This window comes from Nannospalax galili, unplaced genomic scaffold, assembly GCF_000622305.1.
Source record: "Nannospalax galili isolate Female #2095 unplaced genomic scaffold, S.galili_v1.0 scaffold34, whole genome shotgun sequence".
Lineage (NCBI taxonomy): Eukaryota > Metazoa > Chordata > Mammalia > Rodentia > Spalacidae > Nannospalax > Nannospalax galili.
Genome location: NW_008338996.1, coordinates 9,373,430 through 9,394,310, shown reverse-complemented (window position 1 = coordinate 9,394,310; position 20,881 = coordinate 9,373,430). Strand labels below are relative to the sequence as shown.

Genomic DNA, 20,881 nt, shown 5'->3' with positions numbered 1-20,881 from the left:
CACTACTAATTGATTAGAATTGGCACTGAAATAAAATCTGCTTACCTTGATTCCCTAGACCCCATTTAGTACCACAGTTCTCTAAGTATTGGCAATATAATTTATTATGTTTTCAACCAGTTGACTGATCTTATGAAGTCCCATATTTATACAGCATGCCCTGGCCCTGGGTGCTGTGGAGTCTCAGAGAAACATAAAGCAGTTAGTCACCTTCAGGGACCCTTGGTGTGATTGAGAGTAAGGCTATCAAGGATAGTGATATTCTTGGGTGCCCTGGTTCTTAGTATTCTGGGGCCAAGTCTGTGGTCAGGGAGGGATTCCTACAGGAAGTCAGAGTCATCTAGGCTGCAGGACAACAGGACAGAGGCAGCAGAATCAGGAAGCTTCAGAATTGGGAAAAGCCTCAAACCCATTCTGTCAAAATTTTTATACTTGGGGAAACTGAGATCAGAGAAGAAAAGGGGACTTGCCCAATTCATAAATGAAAATATATTTTATTGTTTAAGTGTGTAGGTATTTAGTTATTCATTTGGGGGTTTTTAGACAGGGTCTTGCTATATAGTCTAGGCTGGCCTTGAACTCTTGATCCTCCTGCCTTAGCTTCTTGAGTGCTGGGATTCTAGGTGTGCTGCTTCACCACTCCTGGCAATGTGGTAATTTTATAAAGTTCACTATTAGGAAATCATTTGAATATGCACATGACACACAGCCCTCAGTGTGTGCCAGGCACTGTTTGAAGGGCTTTATATTGGCAGATTCAGTCCTCAGCAACCTTGTGAACTGAGTGCTGTTATTATCCCTGTTTGGCAGGTAGGGAAGCTGAGTCACAAGTTAAATGATTTACCCAGTGTTACATAGCTTTCCAGTAATGGAGGTAGGGTTGGAACCCACCCACTGGCCTGCAGACTCCATGCTAGGCATTACTATACCAAGTCTGTCCTGCCACAGTGATCAGGTTTTTTTGCTTGCTTGTTTGTTTTTGGGTTTTTGTTGTTGTTGTTGTTGTTGTTTGAGGCAGAAACTCCCTGTAGCCCCAGTTGGCCTGGAACTCACTTTGTAGACCAGGCCTTGAACTCACAGACATCCACCTGCCTCTACCTGCTGAGTGCTGTAATTAAAGACATATACCACTAAGCTCTGTGGGGTTTTTTTTTTTGTTTTTTTTCTGTAGTTAATTTTATATCCGACCACCTGTATCATCAGAGTGACATTCCTGAGGTTTGTGGTGTGGGGGAGTGTCAGAACTGGCTAAAGGTGTTAAAAACTTTTATCATTTCATCTCCCTGGAAGTCTTGTAAGGGGGTGATTTTGTGTGTGTGTGTGTGTGTGTGTGTGTGTGTGTCTTTTTGTCTTTTTAAGACAGGGTCTCCCTGTAGCCCCAGCTGTCCTGGAACTCACTATCTCACTATGTAGACCAGGCTGGCCTTGAACTCACAGAGATCTGCCTGTCTCTGACTGCTGGCTTTTAAGAGTTTTTGTAGTTGAAATCAGGATCCAAGAAGCCATCCTGTGTAATGGGCCTGGCTGGTGTTATACAGAGATCCGCCTGCCTCTGCCTCCCGAGTGCTGGGATTAAAGGCGTGCGCCACCACACCTGGCCAGGGAGGTAATTTTTAATCTCTACTTGACACTGAAGGAAAAAAAAGACTCAGATACAGGATGTGACTGGAGCAAACTTCTTAACGGTCCTGGTAGAATTTGAACACATCTACCTGGTTCCAGGTGTCGCTGTTAGAAGGCATGAGAGGCTGGCTGCCAGTCTGGCAGTGCATTGGGCTGACCTGACCGGCAGACAGAGGGCCAGGAGGGCCAGGAACACCCACCCCAGCAGGCTCTTGCCCCTCCCTGGCAATGTCCTCTGGGCTGTTTTATAGTTGCTCAAGTCTTGGGTCTATTCTTGAAGTATTGGAGGACAGCCTCCTCCACACCACTCACCTCACTTAAAGACAACCCCATCCCCCAATTCTCATGCCATGTCGTTTGGAGTTTGCAGCCCTTCCTGTATTTATAATAGGTTTTTTTTTTTTTTTTTTCTCCTCAGGAAGCAAAAAAAACAAAAAAAAAGTTTGTATTTTTTTTGCCCCCCTCCCACTTCCTGCTGATCTGAAGTGAATATTTATCACGTATTTAATGAGTAATCTGAGTCTTGGCATGGTGAGAGAGTACCAGGACATGGTTTATGGCTGATCTGGTTTTAACTCGCTCCAGGCAGTTTTCCCTGGAGTTTTCTATAAAATCATAAACCTGGAGAGAGAATTTTTGTGGAATTCAGTCACATGACCTGCTCTTTTGTAAATTGAGAGATTAACTGTGTGACTTGAAGGAGATGCTTCCCCCCCAACCCCCAAGAAAACTAACAAATGGTGCCTTGTGCTCACAGAGGAGTTAACACGTGCACTCTCCAAGGTCACCTGGTGACCTGGGAATCAGGGTGCCTTTGGGTTTCAAAGTGTGGACTTGGAGAACTGTGGAGCTTTTCTCAACTGGTCCCTGCATCCAGCCTGCCTCTGAGGCTGGCCATCAGGACTGTCCCCACCTTGGAAGGTAGCTGAGGACATCTGAGAGAGAGAAGGCTGCATGCTGTGCCCTGAGTCAGGGGCTCCTGGGGTATCTGCAGACACTGGCCACTCTCACATTGTGTAATCCTGCCTAGGGTCCTTCCTGGTGCATTAATGGGGCCTCCATAGCCATGCACAGGAGACCCTATTTAGAGCACGTAACTGATGGGCTCAGTCCATCCTCATTACAGTCTTGACTTAACCAGGTAACAGGCCTTGTGCTCGTGCTGACTGCCAGAGAGGCCATGCCACCCCTGTCTCTGCCACTGACTGCCTTCTGCCTGCTGTGGGCCTGGAGCCTCAAGGCTTTGTGACTGCTTTTCTGGGAGGGAGACCAGCCTCAGTTGGCTTCAACTCAGACCCCAGTCAGCTCTGCCTGGGCTTCTGCTTCTGCCTCTGGTCTCTGGTCTGAACCCCATTAAAGACAGAATTCGGTGATCTCCCCTCGTGAAACCCCTCCCTCATGTTGGGTAACGGATAGATAGGGGGAGGGCTGTACTATCTCAGACAGTCTTTTTAAATATAAAATTATTTCCATATATTTAAAAACCACTGTACCTCTCTGGGCTTGATCCAGGAGAACCCCACTCTTTCTGAAGCAACATTGAGAACCTGTGTGGCCTACCCAGAGAGAGGAAGAGATGAATGCATGTTAAGGCCCTGTGCGTTCATGAATGGACTTAGGGCTCCAACTGTGGTGGCAGCTAAGTCCCTAGTGTGGGGGCCAGGACTGTGCAGTCTGTGGCGAACCCCACCTGGCAGTTCAGGGGACGTTGGTGCCTATTCTAAGTCAGGATTCCCCTGTCTGTAGTCTGTGACTCAGGCATCCTTCTAGAGATGATTTCTTTTTCTTCCCTCCCCCCATGTGCCCAGGTCTTTGTGTGCAGGTGACCCCACCCTCTGCACAAACTCAGTGACTGGCAGGAGAGAACTCCTATTTTGAAAAGCAACAAGAAACCTCTGCACTCTCCAAGCAATTCATATGTTCCTGCTTGGTGCTGGGCATTTTCCTCTTTGAGACCTGGGCTCTGGCCTCAGGATCTACTTAAGAACTTTTGGTCTGAGCCTGTACACACTGTAGACTGAACCCCTCCTCCAGAGGTGAGACTTGCTGACCTTTGTCCAGTGGGTGTCACTCCCTTCACTTAGCCTGTGTGAGCTCCATTTACTTCTATTCTACATCTTTTACTCCCTCCACTGGGTGTAAATGCCATACCCCCGTTTCTGAGCAGCCTCCCTCACGGAAGCCCTTGAGGACCCTGTTGGCAGAGAAGCACTGGGAACCTCACCTTTTCTCTAAAGCGTGCGTGTCTCCATTGGTGATTACAAGCCAATAGCTGGAGGCCATTAAGTCAGGATTCCCTCTCTCCTGAACTCTTCTTCTTGTGTCTTCAGTAATTGTCCTGGTACCCAGCCTATCGTAGGCACTTACGTAGTAATATGCCGAAATGTTTGGGTGAACTGAATAAGGACCATGTTGGATTCATCTTGTAGACTCTCTCTCGTTCTCGCTCTCATATAAAAGCATTTCTTCCCCGAGTTCCAGTTCTTTCTGCCCAGGATCTTCTCTGTCACCCTTTACCTACCTCTCAGGCTTGGAACCCAGAGTAGTCAGTGGCTTTGAGCAAAAATATTCAGTTGGGAAAGAAAACAGAAATTTGAAACCCAAGTACCATGTGTCAGAAACATAACATCAGTTGAGGGTTCAGAGGTGTGATCTAATTGGAGAGGTTTTTAATTTATTTTTATTTATTTATTTATTTTCTTTTTCTTTTTTTTTTTGAGACAGGGTCTTCCTGTAGCCTTGGCTAACTTGTAGTTAAGGACAGTTGTTAGCTGCCATGTGGGTTCTGGGAATCAAACCCAGGTCCTCTGCAAGAACAAGCAGTCAGTGCTCTTAACCACTGAGCCAGCCCCCTTTTTTCGTTTTTTTTTTTTTTTGGTCTTTTTGAGATAGGGTCTCCCTGTAGCCCCAGCTGACCTGGAACTTGCTATGTAGACCAGGCTAGCCCCAAACTCACAGAAATTTGCCTGCCTCTGCCTCCTAAGTGCTGGGATTAAAGGCGTTCACCACCATGCTTGACTAATTGGAGAAATTATAGTATGTTCAGTGGGGAACAGAATCTTCCTTACATCTTGCAAAGGTATTGCTTGGCATTGACACAGTCAACCTATTTTCATAGGTGTTTTTCAGGGACACCAGGTAGATAAAAGTAAGCACGCCCTGAGCCTGAGTGGGGCCCAGAGGTGAGGTAGGAAAACAGCTCATTCCCTTTGCTTGGGGCCATGTTTCACACGCCGAGGTTCTGGAGCTGAAGGGCCAGATGTGGGGAACACTGTGATCATAGAGTAAGGAGACACCTGTGAGCCTTGGCAAACTGCTCACAGCTGTGTGACCTTGGACCATTTCTTTGGCCCCTTGGGATGAAGAGTTAATTCTTATCAGAAAGGTGTGGCTAACCTCAATGTCTCCATAGGGTCATTGGGAGACCCCATGTGGCCTGTTCCAATGATTGTTAGTCTTGGGTACCGAAAAGGAGTCTATTTTTTTCTTCGTGTTCCTGTTCCAGGTTTGTGGAATCTTCCTTACTCTTTCTCTCTCTACCCTACCCACAGCCAGGACCTGAGCATGTCCTGTGGGTTCTGCCCTATTGGCTCTGCCTTGGCATATTCGGAAGCCCTTTCTACCCTCTGCTCAGCCACAGCCCCAGTCCCAGCCACCATCACTTTCAGGACCCCTCAGTAGCTTCACCAGCCTCCTGCTCTTACACTAGCCTTGGGGTCTGTTTTCAACACAGCAGTCATGAGCAATCTTTCGGAAATGGAAGCCAAATTGTGTCGCTGTTTGAAAACCTTTTTGTGACTCTCCAAGGTGAACGCCAAGACCCTTTAGTGACCCGTCACAGCCCTGTGTAAATGGGCTCCTCATTACTTCTCCCATCTTTCTCTTTCATTCTACCCAGATCTACGGCATCCTTGCTGGTCATGAGCACACAAGGCAAACTCCTGGTCTGTGGACTTTGCGGTGGTCATGCACCCTGCCCCAGACACCTCATAACCAGACCCTCACCTCTTCCCTGTGTTGTTCACTCAGGGTGCCTACTGTCACCACTCTAATTCAGTCAACCTATAGCTTGGCCTTGTGCCCAGCACACCTGACACCCTACCCTTTCCTGCCCCTCCATCGAACCAATTACTTTAAGCATGATACATATTTTATTGATTACACATAACAGTATCATCTCCAGCTGCCACTTGATGCAGGTGCCTTGAGGGTAGGAACAGCCTCTGGCAGGCAGGAGGTTCTCTATGAATGTTTGGATGAGCAGGCAACTTCTTACTTGTGTCTTGTGCCTCACTGGGGAAGATAGAAAGTTACATGATCAGTTTGGAGGCTGTGCTTCAGTTATGTCAAAAATCATAGTTGGGGCTGGAGAGCTGGCTCAGTGGCTAAGAACACTGACTGCTCTTGCAGAAGACCGAGGTTCGATTCCCAGCACCCACATGGTGGCTACAAACTGTCTTTCACTCCAGTTCCAGGGGATTCCAAAACCCTCTTCTGACCTCCGTGGCATTGCACTACATGGGTGCACTCACTTACATGCAGGCCATACACTCATACACATAAAATAAAAGTAATAAATAAAATATTTTTTAAAAAATCATAGTCCTCCATGATCAGTAGGGACATGAAATCGTTTTGGTAGGTCCTGGGGCTCCAGCACCTGTTTCTTTGGGGTTTTCTTCCTTCAGGGCTGGGTGTACCAGTTGACATTTAAAACAAAATTTTAAATTGTTTTGTTTTGTTTTGTTTTTGGTCTTTTTGAGACAAGGTCTCCCTGTAGCCCCAGCTGGCCTGGAACTCACTATGTAGACCAGGCTGGCCTTGGACTCACAGAAATCCACCTGCCTCTGCCTCCACCTCCCAAGTGCTCGGATTAAAGGCATGTGCCACCACACCTGGCCAGAATTTTAATTTTTGAACATACATATTCTTGGGTACACACACATATACACATTTATTTTATGGCACGTAGCGCGGGTGATACTGAGACTGCAACCTTTATGTGAATTGGTATGAACAGTTGGTTAGCTACAAGACTTCATGACTGATCATTAAAAACCAGTTCATGGGAGCTGGGGAAATGGTTCATTCTGTAAAGTGCTTGCCTCATAAGCATGAGGACCTGAGTTTGGATCCCAACACCCACGTAAAAACTGAGGGACAGCGCACACTTGTATTTGAGCACTGAGGAGGTAGAGACAGGAGGATCCCTGGGGCCGCTGGCCAGCCAGCCTAGCCAATTCAGTGATCTCTGTCTTCAGTGAGAGACCACTCAAAAAATAAAGTGGCCTCCCCACACATGTGCACTCACAAGTACAGGTGCCTGTGTGTGTGCACTCACACATGCAAATCAGTTGATATGTTTCGTCCATGTGGCCCTACCAATGTTCATGCTTCTGAGCAATCTTATAATAAGAATTTGCTGAGAGATAATCCCAATAAGCAAATCTGGCAGTGTTTGTTGAATATTTGCCCTGAGCAGAGTGGAGATATGGCCATGTGTGAGACTTTGCCTAAGAGGAGTGACACACGTATAGGGAACAGCTGGCACTCCAGGAAGGGTGGCCACAGTCCCATGGCGTTGGTGGAAGGCACTGATGGTAGTGTGTTAACAGCAAACAATGAGCAGGGACAAATTAAATCTAGTTGGGGGAGGGGAGCCAGTCAATCCTCCAGAGAGGAAGTGATTTTCAAGTTGCCGTGGGGGAGGGTAAAGCTAAGATCCTAATTATACCACTACGGAAATACGATGTATAGGGGCCTGTCCTGGCGCCATCTTGGACATGCCCACTCCAAGATGGAGGCCCCTCCACCCCGACAGAGCTGGAGAATCACGAGGGCCCACGTTTACGGTGCCACCTCAGCCTCTGGCTCTGCTCTCTTATCTCAGAAAGGCATTTCATTCTTTGAGATCAGGCAGCCAGGACCCAAGGAGCTGTTTTCCCTCCATTGTGCAAGCATGACAAATCATTAATTTTTGATTGATTTGCTTAGAATTATGGGCGCCCCAGCATTCTTTCCGCTGCTGAACAGCTGTATAACAAATGAATATATCACTGTGCACAAAAGATTGGAGATCTAAGAGAAGCAATTACATTGGCCGCCCTCCCCCACCCTCACCCCTTCCCGGGCAGTGAAGGGAGGAAATTTTTACCAGAAATTCCTCAAGTGGCTTAAAAAATGCCTTTTTATAATTGAATTAAATCTTTATCTCTTTATCTTTTTCAGCCGATTTCCAAACACACACCAGTTCCCCGCATGCTTGGTTGGGTTTTGTCCATCCAGGAAGAATCTTTAAGAATGAAATTTCAACTTGTGAATTAAGACCAAAATGGAAAAAAAAAGAAGAGAGAGAGCCAGCAAATTCTACCCCTCCTTTTTACATTTTTTTTGGTTGCTGCTATTTCTTTAAGATTTTGGAACTGTACCAGAGCACTAAATGTGACCTCCATAACTTTTAAATTAAGAATTTATGCTGGCTTGAAATTTATGAAATATTTCAGCATGAAAGAAAGCCTTTTTCCCTCAGGAAAATTGAGCAATAAATCACAGCGCAGTGGATTTACTGCCCTAGAGCCAGCAAGAGATAGGATTTTTTTTTTTTTTGCTTCATTCTGAAAAAAAAAAAAAATGTAATCATATAAGACAGCTTAGCTGCTGTCCTCCCACTCTCTAGAATTTTTAATTTCAGCTGTTTCTGCTTGGATTTATTTCCAATATTCCTGCTCGGCTTTTCAATTTCCTCAGTTATTAAATTTTAATTCAGTGCATTAGCATTTAAATTAAAAAAGGGTTTATTTTATCGAAATCGTTGGCCAGCCCCCATCCCGTAGCACACGAATTGCCTGTTTCTGCCATTTGCACAAAATGTGAAATGCAGCTAAATGCCTTACAACTTACATTTGCACAAATTCAGAAATAAAATTTCTGGGTTTGGAATAATATTTTCTTTCCAAGAAAACCCTTAATAAGAGAATGAAAAAGAACAACTTAACATTCATTTGGGAGGGAAGAAGAGGGAGGGGAGAAACCAAAAATAGCCTTGCCCAGGTGCTGGGGAGAAGCTGGGGAGAAAGAATGAATGGAGCTAGGAAAGGGCGTGGGGCACTGGGGAGGGGTCTGGAGACCTCCATCTCTTTACCCATGCAAGAATGAGGAGGGTCTCCCATGGGCCCCTGTTCTGTCTGTATCTCATTGGTCATAGAGGTTGGGTCAACTCAACATAAGAGTGATAGAGATGAGGTGCTGGAGAGATGGTTCAGTGGTTAAGAACACTGGTTGTTCTTGTAGAAGACCCGGGTTTGAATCCCAGCACCCACATGGCAGCTAACAACTGTCCGTAACTCCAGTCCCAGGGGATCCAACAGCCTCTTCTGACCTCCACGGCATTGCGCGACACGGGCGCGCTTACCTACATGCAGGCAATACACGCAAACACATAAAATAAAAATAATAAATTTTTTTAAAAGTTTTAAAAAAAGAGTGACAGATGAAAGGGAGGGATCTGATTGAGCCCTCTGTCGTACCCCCTAACCCATCTTGACCTGTAGGGAGCTTCAGGTGGAGGGGAAGCTTGCCCAGCATTCAAAGTTCTACCCAGACAGAACCAGGGCTAGAAGCTACATCCTTTAGGAGCATGTGGTCTCTTGGCAGAGGATGGCTTGTAACAGCAGTGGTGGATCACATCACCTGAGCTGTCACTGCTTGGGCCCTCCCTGGGCTTGGTGCTACATCCTCATTGTTGTCGTCCTACCCACCTGGCCCACTGGAGACAGCCTTGGGGCTGTGGTGGTCTGGTAGATCCTGTTGAGATGACAACTAGGAACAAAGGGTTCTGGGCAGTCTAGGCTGGCTCTTTGTTTGCCTGCTATGTGAGCTTGTCTAGGGCATTCTATTTTCTAGATCCAATAAATGGTGGCCTCAGTGACTACCTCTGGGCTGTTGATGGTTGTTATTACTGCAACACCCACGCTAAATATTTCTACATGTCACCTTATTTATCTTGTTTGTCTCACACCAGTTGCAAAGACTGTGCTTGTTACGTGCTGTTGTGATAGTGCTATGCTGTCTTGGAGCATCCCACCATGTCATTGCCCATCGATCCTCCATCCCATCGAGGCTAGCCCATATGACCACTGCTGGGAAGTTCTCTAGGCAGGTACTCCTTCCTCCAGCCACCCTAGTATCCCAGTGCCGTCCTTTGGTCTCTGCAAAAGGATTTATTTCAACAACTATTTGAGTGATGGGGTAGTTTTGTCTTCCTCACTCACTTTTACAAGTAAGGGTGACGAGCGGCAAGTACGAAGACGATGACATCAGCTCAGTGGCAGAGAAGCAGGTGGCAACTGTCAGGTGCTCCCCAAAAAGAGCATCTGTCCTCTTGACCTGCCACACGTTCACTGTGTTGGTCTTGGCCAACCTGGTGTAAAATTGTGAAGGAAAGAGGCTGGAGAGATGGCTGAGCACTTGAGAGCTCTTCGGCCTTGCCGAGGACTGGGATTTGGTTCCCAGCACCCACATTGGGCAGCTCACAATTGCCTGTAACTACAGCTCTAGGAGAGTCAATGTTCCTCTTCTGACATCTAAGGATACCTGTTCCCATGTGCTCATACATATATGCAAACACACACATACACATAAATAAAAAATTTTTAATGTGATAGAAGCAGGGGAGACAGCATTCGAGGTGTGTTTAAAACACCCAGAGTCCAGTCTGAAAGGCGAGAGATTTGGAATTTTACAATTTCATAAATCTCACCAGGGTGGAAGCCCTGCCCCAACATCTTCTGCCTTGAAGGATCTGGACGTGAAAGCAGCTTTGCATCTAAGTTTGGGAAATGCAAGGTGTGGGAAAGAGACCATCACTGACCCTTTTCCTTAGCTCCTGTGAAATGACAGCCACTTTCTACCTTTGTCTCTCCTGAAATCACACAGGGTCATTCCCCCCATAACATACATGGTGCCCTTCCTGTACATCCTCAACTTTTCCATTACCTTGTGTGGAAAATGGGGGCTTCATGATAACATTTTGCTCTCCCAAATGTTAGCAGAGGACAAAGGATTCCAAGGTTGAGAAGGTGGCTTTTGGAGTGACCCTGTTCTGGGCTTACAGCTATGGAACTTTAGATACACAAAGTCTTTGGGCCCTTTGTGTCCTAACCTATGGAGTGGGAACCTGAAGAGAACATTAAATGAGAAGAGACATGTATGTCATATGCTGCGAAGTTAGACAAGGGGAGCCAGTGGGGACAGTCGCAGGGACCAAGCAGGTGCTGGATATGAGGCAAGAGGGAGGGGTGGGTACTGTGGAGAAGCAGAAATGTCACTACTAGCTTCCTGTTACTCTCTAGGGCTGAGTGTCACTACTAGATCATCCAATGGATTGGTTTAGTTTTAAAGAAGCTGGAAATCTGGCCTTTGCAGGATGAATCCCTTTATTTTGATATCTTGGCAGTTTGTTCAAATCAAAGTCAGCCATGAGCTTTTGCCAGTTTGCAGCTTCTCATAAGCACACATCAAAAGCCCGCTGCTGTTTTCACTTTGGACCCTCAGCCCTTCACCCACAGCCTGCCATTTGGAAAGCTTGGAAACAGAGATTGTAACTTTGGAGTAGCAGAACTTGACTGAGGACTGAGAAGGCTGAGTGGCATTTGGCTATCACTTAGGAATCCATGCAGGGCGGCAGCATGAATATTTTGTCACAGAAGTAGCAGGGTGCTGCTGGGTTACCGGGAGCTCCACAGACCCTGCCAGGAGTGTTTGAAAATATAGGACACATTCAGTAGGGCTTCCCTCAGCTGGCCAGAGTCTGAATTTGGGAGCATGCACTCTTGAACTTTGGACCAATTATTCTAGGACTCTATGGTTATAAGCACTTTGAGAGAGCCACAGAGGATATTGCCTGCCAGCCAGTGGTGAAGGAAAGTCTGGGCACTGTTCCCATGCCTTTGACCTCCTTTGGCTCCTGCATCAAGGCCCTCTTGAGCCCTGGCCTAAGAGTCATGACCCCAGGTCATTTCCAGTTGGTCCTCTTAAGACTCTAAGCAGCTCCCAAGGCCTTCGTCTCAATCTGAACCAGAATTTTATGATTCTGAAAATTTCATTTGGTCAGCTTTATCTCCCCCATCCCCCTCACCCCTAAATAAAAAGATTAAGGGCTGGCCCTTTCTCGCCTTCCCCTGCTCATAGGGTTGGGGGACAGAATATTTTAACATAATAGGATTTTTCCCCTCCGGTTAGTAGGAATAAATCTGCAGCTACTGTTTTATTGGAAATCCCAGCTGAAAATAAAAGCAGTACAATTCAATCTCAGATTTAACTAGTTACTTACTTTTCACTGGGTCCCCAGGGCCTGTGGTTGCTGAGTTTGTGTTGGCAGTGGGTGCTCCACTGGATTTAAAGAGCCAAGCAAGTGTGGGTGGGGCAGGTGTCCTGACTCCCTCTTGGCACTGGGGGGCAGGTTTTCCAGTCTGGAGGGATGGAGCAGTGGCTTGTGGTCTGCACACCCATCTGAAGCCAGGATGGGTAGAATCTCTTTCTTCTGCCTTGGCTGATGGAGGTGTTCTGGGTTTCTTTTGCAGGCTGACGGAGCCAGTGCAGCTGGACGGAAAAGCACGGCTAGCAGGTACGTCCCGCCCTTCCCTGCCTTGGCCTTTGTCACTGAAAGGGCAAGAAGACTGACACATCCTCAAAGTTGTGAGCTGCGGGGCAGCATTTCCCGTGTGTCCTCTGCGGATGCTGACTCATTTGAGAACTTAGCCAATGGATGCCCAAGTTGGAGTGAGCTTAGGGATGAAATATAAACTTGGAGCCCAGTAGCTGCAGAGGGAACTTCAGGGTGCCAGCCCCAACTTTGTGGCCTTCCTCAGGCCCCTTGGTTGGGCCTTGTGCTCCTTTCCCGAACCAGTCGCTTCAAAGCAGTGGAATATTCCATGCACCAGACCAATCTCACCCTTGGAGTCAGCAGGAGATGGGAGGAGGAGGCCAGAGGTGAACTGGGCTAGTGTGGCCAGAGAAGAGAGAAAGATATACCAACGAGCCCAGGCTGTGCCGTCTCCACAGTCAGCACTTGGTGGATTTAGCGCTGCCACTGTGCCTTGGGTAGAGCTGGAGTGACCATGTGACCTTCATTTGAGGCCTTGGAGGCAGAAGAAAGCAAAGGACATACATACAGTATGGGCTCACCTGCTAGACTGCAGATTCACATTTCAGGTGCCGCTCAGAGGTGTTTGCGCTTCAGCCCCCAAACACCAGCTCTTTAAGCTGTTGATAATAAATTCTGTGGGAGGGTTAAAGAAGGTTCTTTGTGGCCGGTTGGAGAATATGGATTAAACAAAATCAAGCACTTTTCTTTGCTGTGGGATGTTTTGCTCTTTGATGTACTAAGTGTACAGGCTTGCGTGAGGAAGAGTGGGGAGAAAGGATGATGGTGCCATGTTTTTCAAACCTAATGAACTGTGGAACCCTTTCATTGAGATTTACCCATTGAGTGTGTATTCCTCGGAACACACTTTGAGAATAGTTAGAGAGTGGGTTCTTTGAGCAGAAGGGCCCTGTGTTTGGCTTTGTGTTTGAGAGCCTTTTGAGGGGTAAATCGGAGGTCACTAACCCAGAACAGAGATGTCCTTGCAACCCATGTGACCTAGTAAGGACTGGGATGATGCTTCACACTTTGCAGGTCCTGTGGCCTTCTATGACAGTTTCTCATCAGCGTTGTAACGTGAAAGCACCCATCCTTGATGCGTTAATACACACTGAAGGGGCTCTGGGTTTCCCACCCTGAGTTGCCTCTTGGCCTTTACTTAGAATGAGCTTTTCTTTGCCCCCCCCCCATGGTTAGTGGCCTTGGTCTTTCAGGCCCCCTGAAGAGCTTTCTCTGACTCCTTATTCAAGGTGGCCCGTGGCTCATGGCCTGTTTTCACACAAGTTATTTCATGTACTCTTGTGCATCTGTTTCTCTGAGCCCTAGCTCCACAGGGAAGGGCCTGGGCCCATCTTAATAGCTGTGGGCCAGGGCCACAAGGAAACGCAGTAAATGTTGATGGGAGGAGTGTGGTGTAAGAGAGGGGAGAAGTGAGGTGATACAGGAACAGAGAGTGTGGGCTGGAATGGAGGGGAGCTGTGTAGTTTCATTTCTGTTCTTGTGATAAAATATCCTGAGAAAAAGCAGCTTAGGGGAGAAAAGGTTTATATTAGCCCATGATGCCATGTCACAGCCCATTATTATAGGGACATCAAAGCAGCAGGAACTGGAAGCAGCTGGTCATACCACATCTGTAGTCACAAGCAGAGAGAAATTCGTGTTTGCATGCATGCTTGCACTCAGCTTGATTCTCCTCTCTTACACAGTTTAGGACCCCTTGCCTAGGGAACTGTGCCACCCACAGTGGGCTGGGTCTTCCCACATCAGTTAACTTAATTAAGACAGTCCCCCACAGACATGCCTACAGGCCAACCCAATGTAGACTGTCCCTCATTTGAGACTTTTTTTCCCAAGTGATTCTGGGTTGTATCAAGGTGACAAAGCTAAACATCCCAAGAGCTCAGATCAGGCTGTTGACCAGGCTTAGCTTGTGCACATCAGTGGTAATGCTCCTGGCCAACAGTGCCCAGAGTACAACTTTTCCTGGAACCAGGGCGTGGGCTTCGTGTATTGGTAGTATGTGAGGCTGTGGCCTACAGGCCAGTGGTAGCTCTTGGAAATGCTCTTGGATCAGAAGTTCAGGGCTGGAAGGGGGAGTTTGTCTAATCTACACTCTAATTGTTCATGTGGAGCACTAAGGCCTTGGGAAGGAACCACCCAGTTCACATTCATCAGGACAGCGAGAGGCTGCATCAGAACTGGATCTTGTCACAGCTGGTACTTTCTTCCCTGCGTAGCTCTATGCTCAAATGAGGGTCTAGCCCACTGCTCCCACCTCCTTCCATGCCTGTCTTGAACTTGGCCATACTAGGCCCAGCGCTGTGTGCTGTGTACTTGGATGGATTGGGTGCTGATTTATCCAACCGACTTGAGTGGCCTCTACATGCCAGGCACTGCTCAAAGTGCAAGTCCACAGCAGATAACAGAGAGGCAAAGCTACATCCACCCAGTGGGGATGGGGTCCTTATCTTCACCTTCTGATATATTAACCGCTCCCACTCCAGACCATACAACTGGGTCACTGTAGCCAGAGCACACATGCACCAGTTTTCCCACAGTGCTAGTGGTAGTGGTTGTGCATTAAGTATCACCAGCTTACAACTGCAGTCAGTAGAGGAAGAATGTGGAGATTGATTATTGATGCCTGCGCAGGGAGGGGTTGGGAAAAGTGTCATGCATGCTGTCTCTCTCTGATCAGCTTAGGCTCTCCATTACATGTACTTAGGGACTGAAACTCACGTGAGGGAGGTACTTGTAATATTCTAGCTTTTCACTGTGGAAGCCCAGGTAGAGGGGTTAGACAAATGCTCAGTTGAAAGCATGTAGGAGGGCCAAGATATCTACTGGGTCTGACATCCTTTCTGTGTGACTTGCCTGCTGTGTCCCTCTTCATTCACCAGGTGAAAGACTTAGTTAACATTAATTCAGCCACCTGTTAGACTCTGAAGAACGTAGGGCCTGTTTAGAAGGTGAAAAAGCTGGGCCTGGTGATGCAGACCTATAATCGTAGCTACTTGGGAGACCGAGGCAGAAGAATTGCAAGTTCAAGTCCTGCCTGGATTGAGTTCAAGGCCAGCCTGAATAACTTAGGGAGACCGTATCTCAAAATAGAAAAAGAAAGGAAAGTGAAAGGAAATGGAAAATTGGGGGCTCCCAGGAAAATATATATTGATTCTGTGATTAGAACTTCCCCTATCCTTTGAGAGGGACCACATGATATATCTGTTAGTAACTTGATGTTCCCACAAGTGACTGACACATCAGAGCACTAAAGGAATGTCAGCCGTGGCCTTGGGTAACACCTCTAGGGACTGTGACCCTGGCCAGGTAGTATGTGGAAGACACTGTGGACTGTTAGAGCTCAGTGAGCCCATTTCAGATGGAGAAATGGAGGTTTTGAGGCCCTGCAAAGTCAGACAGGCTAGAGGGCTGTGGGCAGGAATGACCTTGAAGTATGGCTGACCGCCCCCTGCTGCAGGCCTGTGCTCTTAGTCTGTACCAAGCCCTCTTTCTTCCCTGAGCCTTCCTTTTGGCCTGGAGCACCCAATTTTGTTATTTCTCCTGAGGGCCTCCGGCTAACCCCCAAAACCAACAGTATGGGCTGCTAAGGAATTAGAGTTAAATTGAGGGGGACAAGGAGAGGCGGTATTCCTGATCGAGGGAACAAGCTCAGTGTGGTTTGCAGTGCTTCCCTGTAACCCAAGCCAGGCTGCTTTTACAAGCCCTGTGATCCAGTACTCAGGTGAATGCTAACCTGGTGTGCAGGTTACGAAGCAGGTAGCCCCGTGGCAGCCAAACCTCATTCGTTCCAAGGGGCATGGGGACTTCAGGGCCTTACTGTGGAAAATTCTAAAGGAAATGCAGGCTTTGTAATTAAGCAAATGTGACTCTAGGCAGTGCTGTCGTGAACTGTGTCCTTTGGGCTTACTGAAGGTTTTCAGAATGGACTCCTGATCTAGGCCAACCCTCTAGACAGCCAAAGATAGGGAAGGGTCAGTGGCTTACTGTATCCTTGAATGTGCTGGGTACTTAACACATGAAGAGAATGCTGAAGTGGGGGAAGATGGTAAAGCCAGTTCTCTCCATCCATCCGTCCATCCATCCATCCATCCATCCGTCCATCCCATAAGTAGTTACCAAGTGCCTACATGCTGGGGTTACGGCAAGACCTGCTCTCACAGAGCAGGTTCTGGTGGGAATGGTACAGATGGAACAAATATATAAAATACGTGCTTGTTGGACGTACCGAGGGCTATGAGGAAAGAGCAGAGAGGGTGAGGAGCCTGGGAGAGGCTGTTGCCACTTTAGTTTGCATGCTGTCCTAGACAGCTTCTCTATTGCTATGATAAAACACCCTGACCAAGATCAACTTGGGGAACAAAGGGTTTATTTGGGTTACAAGTCCTGATCACAGTTCATCATTGATGGAGACCAAGACAAGAATTTGAGCAGGGCAGGAACCTGGAGGCAGGAGCTGAAACATAGTCTACAGAGGAACACTGCTTACTGGCTTGCTCCTCTGGCCTGTGCCTATTCTACTTTCTTACATAATTCAGGACCACCTGCCCAGAGGTGTAGCACCATCCACAATGGGCTGGGCCCTCCTGCATCACTCAAGTCAAGAAAATGCCTCAGACGTTCCCAGAGGAAAATCTGATAGAAGAAATTCCCCCAATTAACATTCCCTCTCCCTAGATGTGCCAAGTTGAGAGCCAGAGGCCACCCTGACAAGTGCTTAGTCAGGAACGGCATCACCAGGGAGATGACTCCTGAACAAGGACCTGAAAGAGATGAGAGACTGAACCAAGCAGTCCTTTGGGGGAAGTGGATTCCAGGCAGAGAGAACTACAGGTGCAAAGGTCCTGGGGCTGGAACGTATCCTTTGCATCAGAGCAACAGTTAGGAAGGTGCAGCTGCCTAGGCCTTTGAAGAGTTTTTCTGTTCGTTTGTTTGTTTGTTTTTGGTCTTTTTGAGACAGGGTCTCCTTGTAGTCCCAGCTGGCCTTGAACTCACTTTGTAGACCAGGCTGGCCTCGAACTCACAGAGATCCGCCTGCCTCTGCTTCCCAAGTGCTGGGACTAAAGTTGTGTGCCACCATTCCCGGCTTGAAAGCTGTTTTTAAGACTTTGGCCATTACCGTGTTTGGCATCAGGGGCCAACTGAGAATTTTGAGTAGAGATGACATGTTTGGTTTTAAAAGAATCGTTCTGGCTTCAAGAGGAGAGTAGCAAGGGCAAGATGTTAGAAGAGACAGACAGGACTGTGGAAGGTAGGTTAGACATTAACTTGTAACATGCTGTTTGTTTTTAGCTCTGAGGACCCTGAGTGGGAGAAGCCCACATCTGAAAATATACAGCCTCCTGTTGGTCCTGGGACAGCCCCAGAATGGTTGGTCAGGTCCCCGTGGCCCCCTCGCTCCATGCCCCTGGAACTCCCCATGTGGTCTGTTGGGCATGTCCCTTGCCCTCACCTTAACTATGCTGACCAAAGCTACTTTGATTGAATTTGGAGCTCACAGACTGCCTGGGTTCAGATCCAGGTGCTGTGGCTGCCTGGTTGTTACCTGACCTCCCTGGGTTCAGATCCAGGTGCTGTGGCTGCCAGGTTGTTACCTGACCTCCCTGCATTTCAGTTTCCTGCACATTGGGCATTGTGTTAGTCCCATGTCACAATGTCCACAGGGATTCAGTATGCTAGTAACATGTATGCCCAAGGCACAGTGCCTGGCCATAGTAGATGATCAATAAACATCTGCTTCCGTCACCACCATACTGGCTGGATTCCAGTTCTGGAAGGGGATAAAAAGTGATGACAATTGCTTTCTCTGTAAAGCTGGATGTCGGGGAGAGAGGGAAAAGGTTCTTAAGGGCCTCTGGGCTCTGTCACTATGCCTAGCGCTTCACACATACCTCCTTTGCTCCTCTGAGGCTGTGCCTAGTGTCCTTCTCAGAGGCAATTGAAGATGAACTTATCTGAGGTCACCCAGAGAGTCAGATGGCTTTGGGCCCACCAGAATCCTCCCCTTAAAGTCAAGGCCTCTTACCAGTGGACCATTTAATCATGACCACATGTGTGAGCCTGCAAAATTATTCTTTAGAGAGCAATTCTTGTTTAGCATTTTGGTTTTCAGCAGTAAAATAAAAGTAGTACCAGGAAAATGTACTTCATTAGCACCAAGGTCCACTGTCAGCCCAGCACTAGTGAAAGGCAGTGGTTTTGGCAGAAAAGATTAAGAATTGACATGTTTTAGTCAGGAGGCTTCATCTTCTGGACTCTCCGCTTCTACTCCTAGGGATGGAGCTTGGATTTAATATCCAAAAATAGCTCTTCTCCTCCCCCACCCAAACCCTAAGTGAAGTGTGTGTCCCAGACCCTCACCAGTTGCAGGCTGACTGTGAGGTGTGTGCTTTCAAGGGCCTGGTGGCTCTTCTGGTGGGCAGAGTTCACTCTTGTTGCTGTTAAACCTAGACTCTGTAAGTAGTACAGATTCTAGAAAGTTCATATGCAGCTCTTGTTATCTGCTGGAAACAGCCAAAGAAAGGCAAAACCTAACTCTCCTGTATCAAAATCCATGGGTCATTTTCACCAAAGGTCATTTGAGTTTGGGTTAACGTTACACAGAGAATTGAGCAGGGTCTTGCTGGAATTTCACTTGCCTCCCCACCTGGCACTGACCTGTGTGTGTTCTATGAACAGGGTGCTGTTCCTGGGAACTTGGCTCTGCTAAAAGGAGAGGAAGTACCCTCAGCTAAAACTTGTCCCCATCCTATTGAGACCATGATGGTGAAGAAGGAGGGTCACTCCACCCTACCGCCACCTTCGGGATCATTCCTGCTTGGTTCTCACACGGTGAACTAGGCTGCAGTGTGTCCCTCGTCTCTGCCCTCCCCTTTGGTGCTGGCTGGAGAGTGGCCATGGCCGCCACTCTGTTTGCGCTCATAGGTGCTGAATTTTTCTCTGGTACTTTCTTGTAGAAAGCATCCCACTAATGGGCTGAGAGGCCAGCCTTTTCATAGACTGAGCAAACTTCTCACTTTTTTTTTCTCCTCTGTAGGAACTAGAGAAAAGAGCTATTTGTTGGGTCCCTCCCTGATAAGGACAGGTATTCTGTGGTATCTGGTGGGATAAGGGTGGTCCAGGACCCCCCACCATCACTCCAAGGATGCTGAGTCCCTGGAGGCTCGGGTTCCTCCTGTAAAATGTGTTGTGTTTGCATGTGACCTACGCACATCCTTCCGTGTACTTTGAATCGCCTATGGATTATTAGTAACTTGTGCAGTTAAATGTCACGTGAGTCACTGCTGGTCTGCATGGCTTAAGGACTAAGAAGGATAAAAGTCTGTCCTTGTCCAATACACACACAGTTTATTTTTCTGAATATTTTTGGTCTGCATTTGGAATCTGGACATGGAGCCCCAAGAGACAGAGAGCCAACTGTATGTGGTGGGCTGCCTGGTATCTAGCACCCATCTGTCCTTTAATCTTCTGAACTACCTTAGCGGTCATCCCTGATAACACATGAAGCACGGGGCTGTGTGCAAAATACAGAACACAGCAGCAAACTACACATCTAGTTTCTCATCCTCAGACCCCTCGTGAAGACAGGCCATGTGGCTAGCAGAGGGGCAGAGTCTTGTGGGTCTGAGGGCTACATGCCTGGGCTGGGTGCTCCCTGAAGAGTGTTGCTCTCAGAGCTGGCTGGATGCTACAAGCCTGAGGTGTATCACCCACTGGTCTTAAGGTCTGATGGAAGGAAGGAAAAGAGGAAGAAGAGCCAGAAATGGCGGTGCACACCTTTATTCCCAGCATTCACGAGGCAGAGGCAGGCGGGTCTCTGTGAGATTAAGACCAGCCTGGTCTACATAGTGAGTTCCAGGCCGCTATGGCTACAGGGAGACCTTGTCTTAAAAGGAAAAAAAAATACTACTAATGCTTGTCCCTTGTTTTGGCCTGGCCTGGGCCAGCTTTCCAGATGCCCTGGGACTTATGATGGAGGCTCCCATCTTTAACCTGAGTGCCACACTGACTGACTCTTTGCATTTGTGTCTTAATGGGGTTGCCTGAGACTCTTGCTTTCCCCCACTTTAGTTTTCAATTAACCAGGGAATTTTCTCTTAATATTTAAATCTGAATTCTGTCTCTCTGAACTGCAATATTACCCAGTGTTGTGGCTGACTGACACCATGCATTGAAGAAAATTAAGTGCCTAAGAATTATCTCAAAGTAATGATGTATTTATGCATTGTGGGTTATTTTGAGTTTCTAGACTGTTAAGAGTTGTTTAATAAGTTAATAGTTTTAGTCTATTAATCTAATCTTTTCATCTTGACTATTTATTAAAATATATCAGTGATACATGACAGAAATGGAAACGTAGACAATTTGGAGGATGATGAAGGGATGGGCGATAGAGCAAGGATTCAAAACTTGGGCAGAATAGTAAGTACTGGTCCCCTCACCCAGTCAGAAGTCTGTCTTGTGGCTATATATCCAAAGGACATGCCATAGCAATTAGCTACTGGAGCACAGGTCTGAGAGAGGTAGAGGTCAACCATGAACACCAAGCCTAGGCAGTTTTCTCTGAGGAAGAGACAAACCGTCCACTCCACTCTGTCT

At 47.4% G+C, this 20,881-nt stretch overlaps 1 protein-coding gene across 16 annotated transcripts in view; it reads left to right on the top strand.

Annotated features, from left to right (window-relative positions):
- Window positions 1-12,205: 12,205 nt before the first annotated feature.
- Znf618 (zinc finger protein 618) overlaps window positions 12,206-20,881 on the top strand; it is an 86,947-nt gene continuing 78,271 nt past the window's right edge. For 15 of the 16 annotated variants that reach the window (XM_029563743.1, XM_029563750.1, XM_029563746.1 and 12 more), the window contains exon 1: window positions 12,206-12,247. The gene's annotated coding sequence lies outside the window, so the exon portion shown is untranslated. The remainder of the gene's footprint in view (window positions 12,248-20,881) is intronic. The other variant, XM_029563735.1, reaches the window with a different exon arrangement.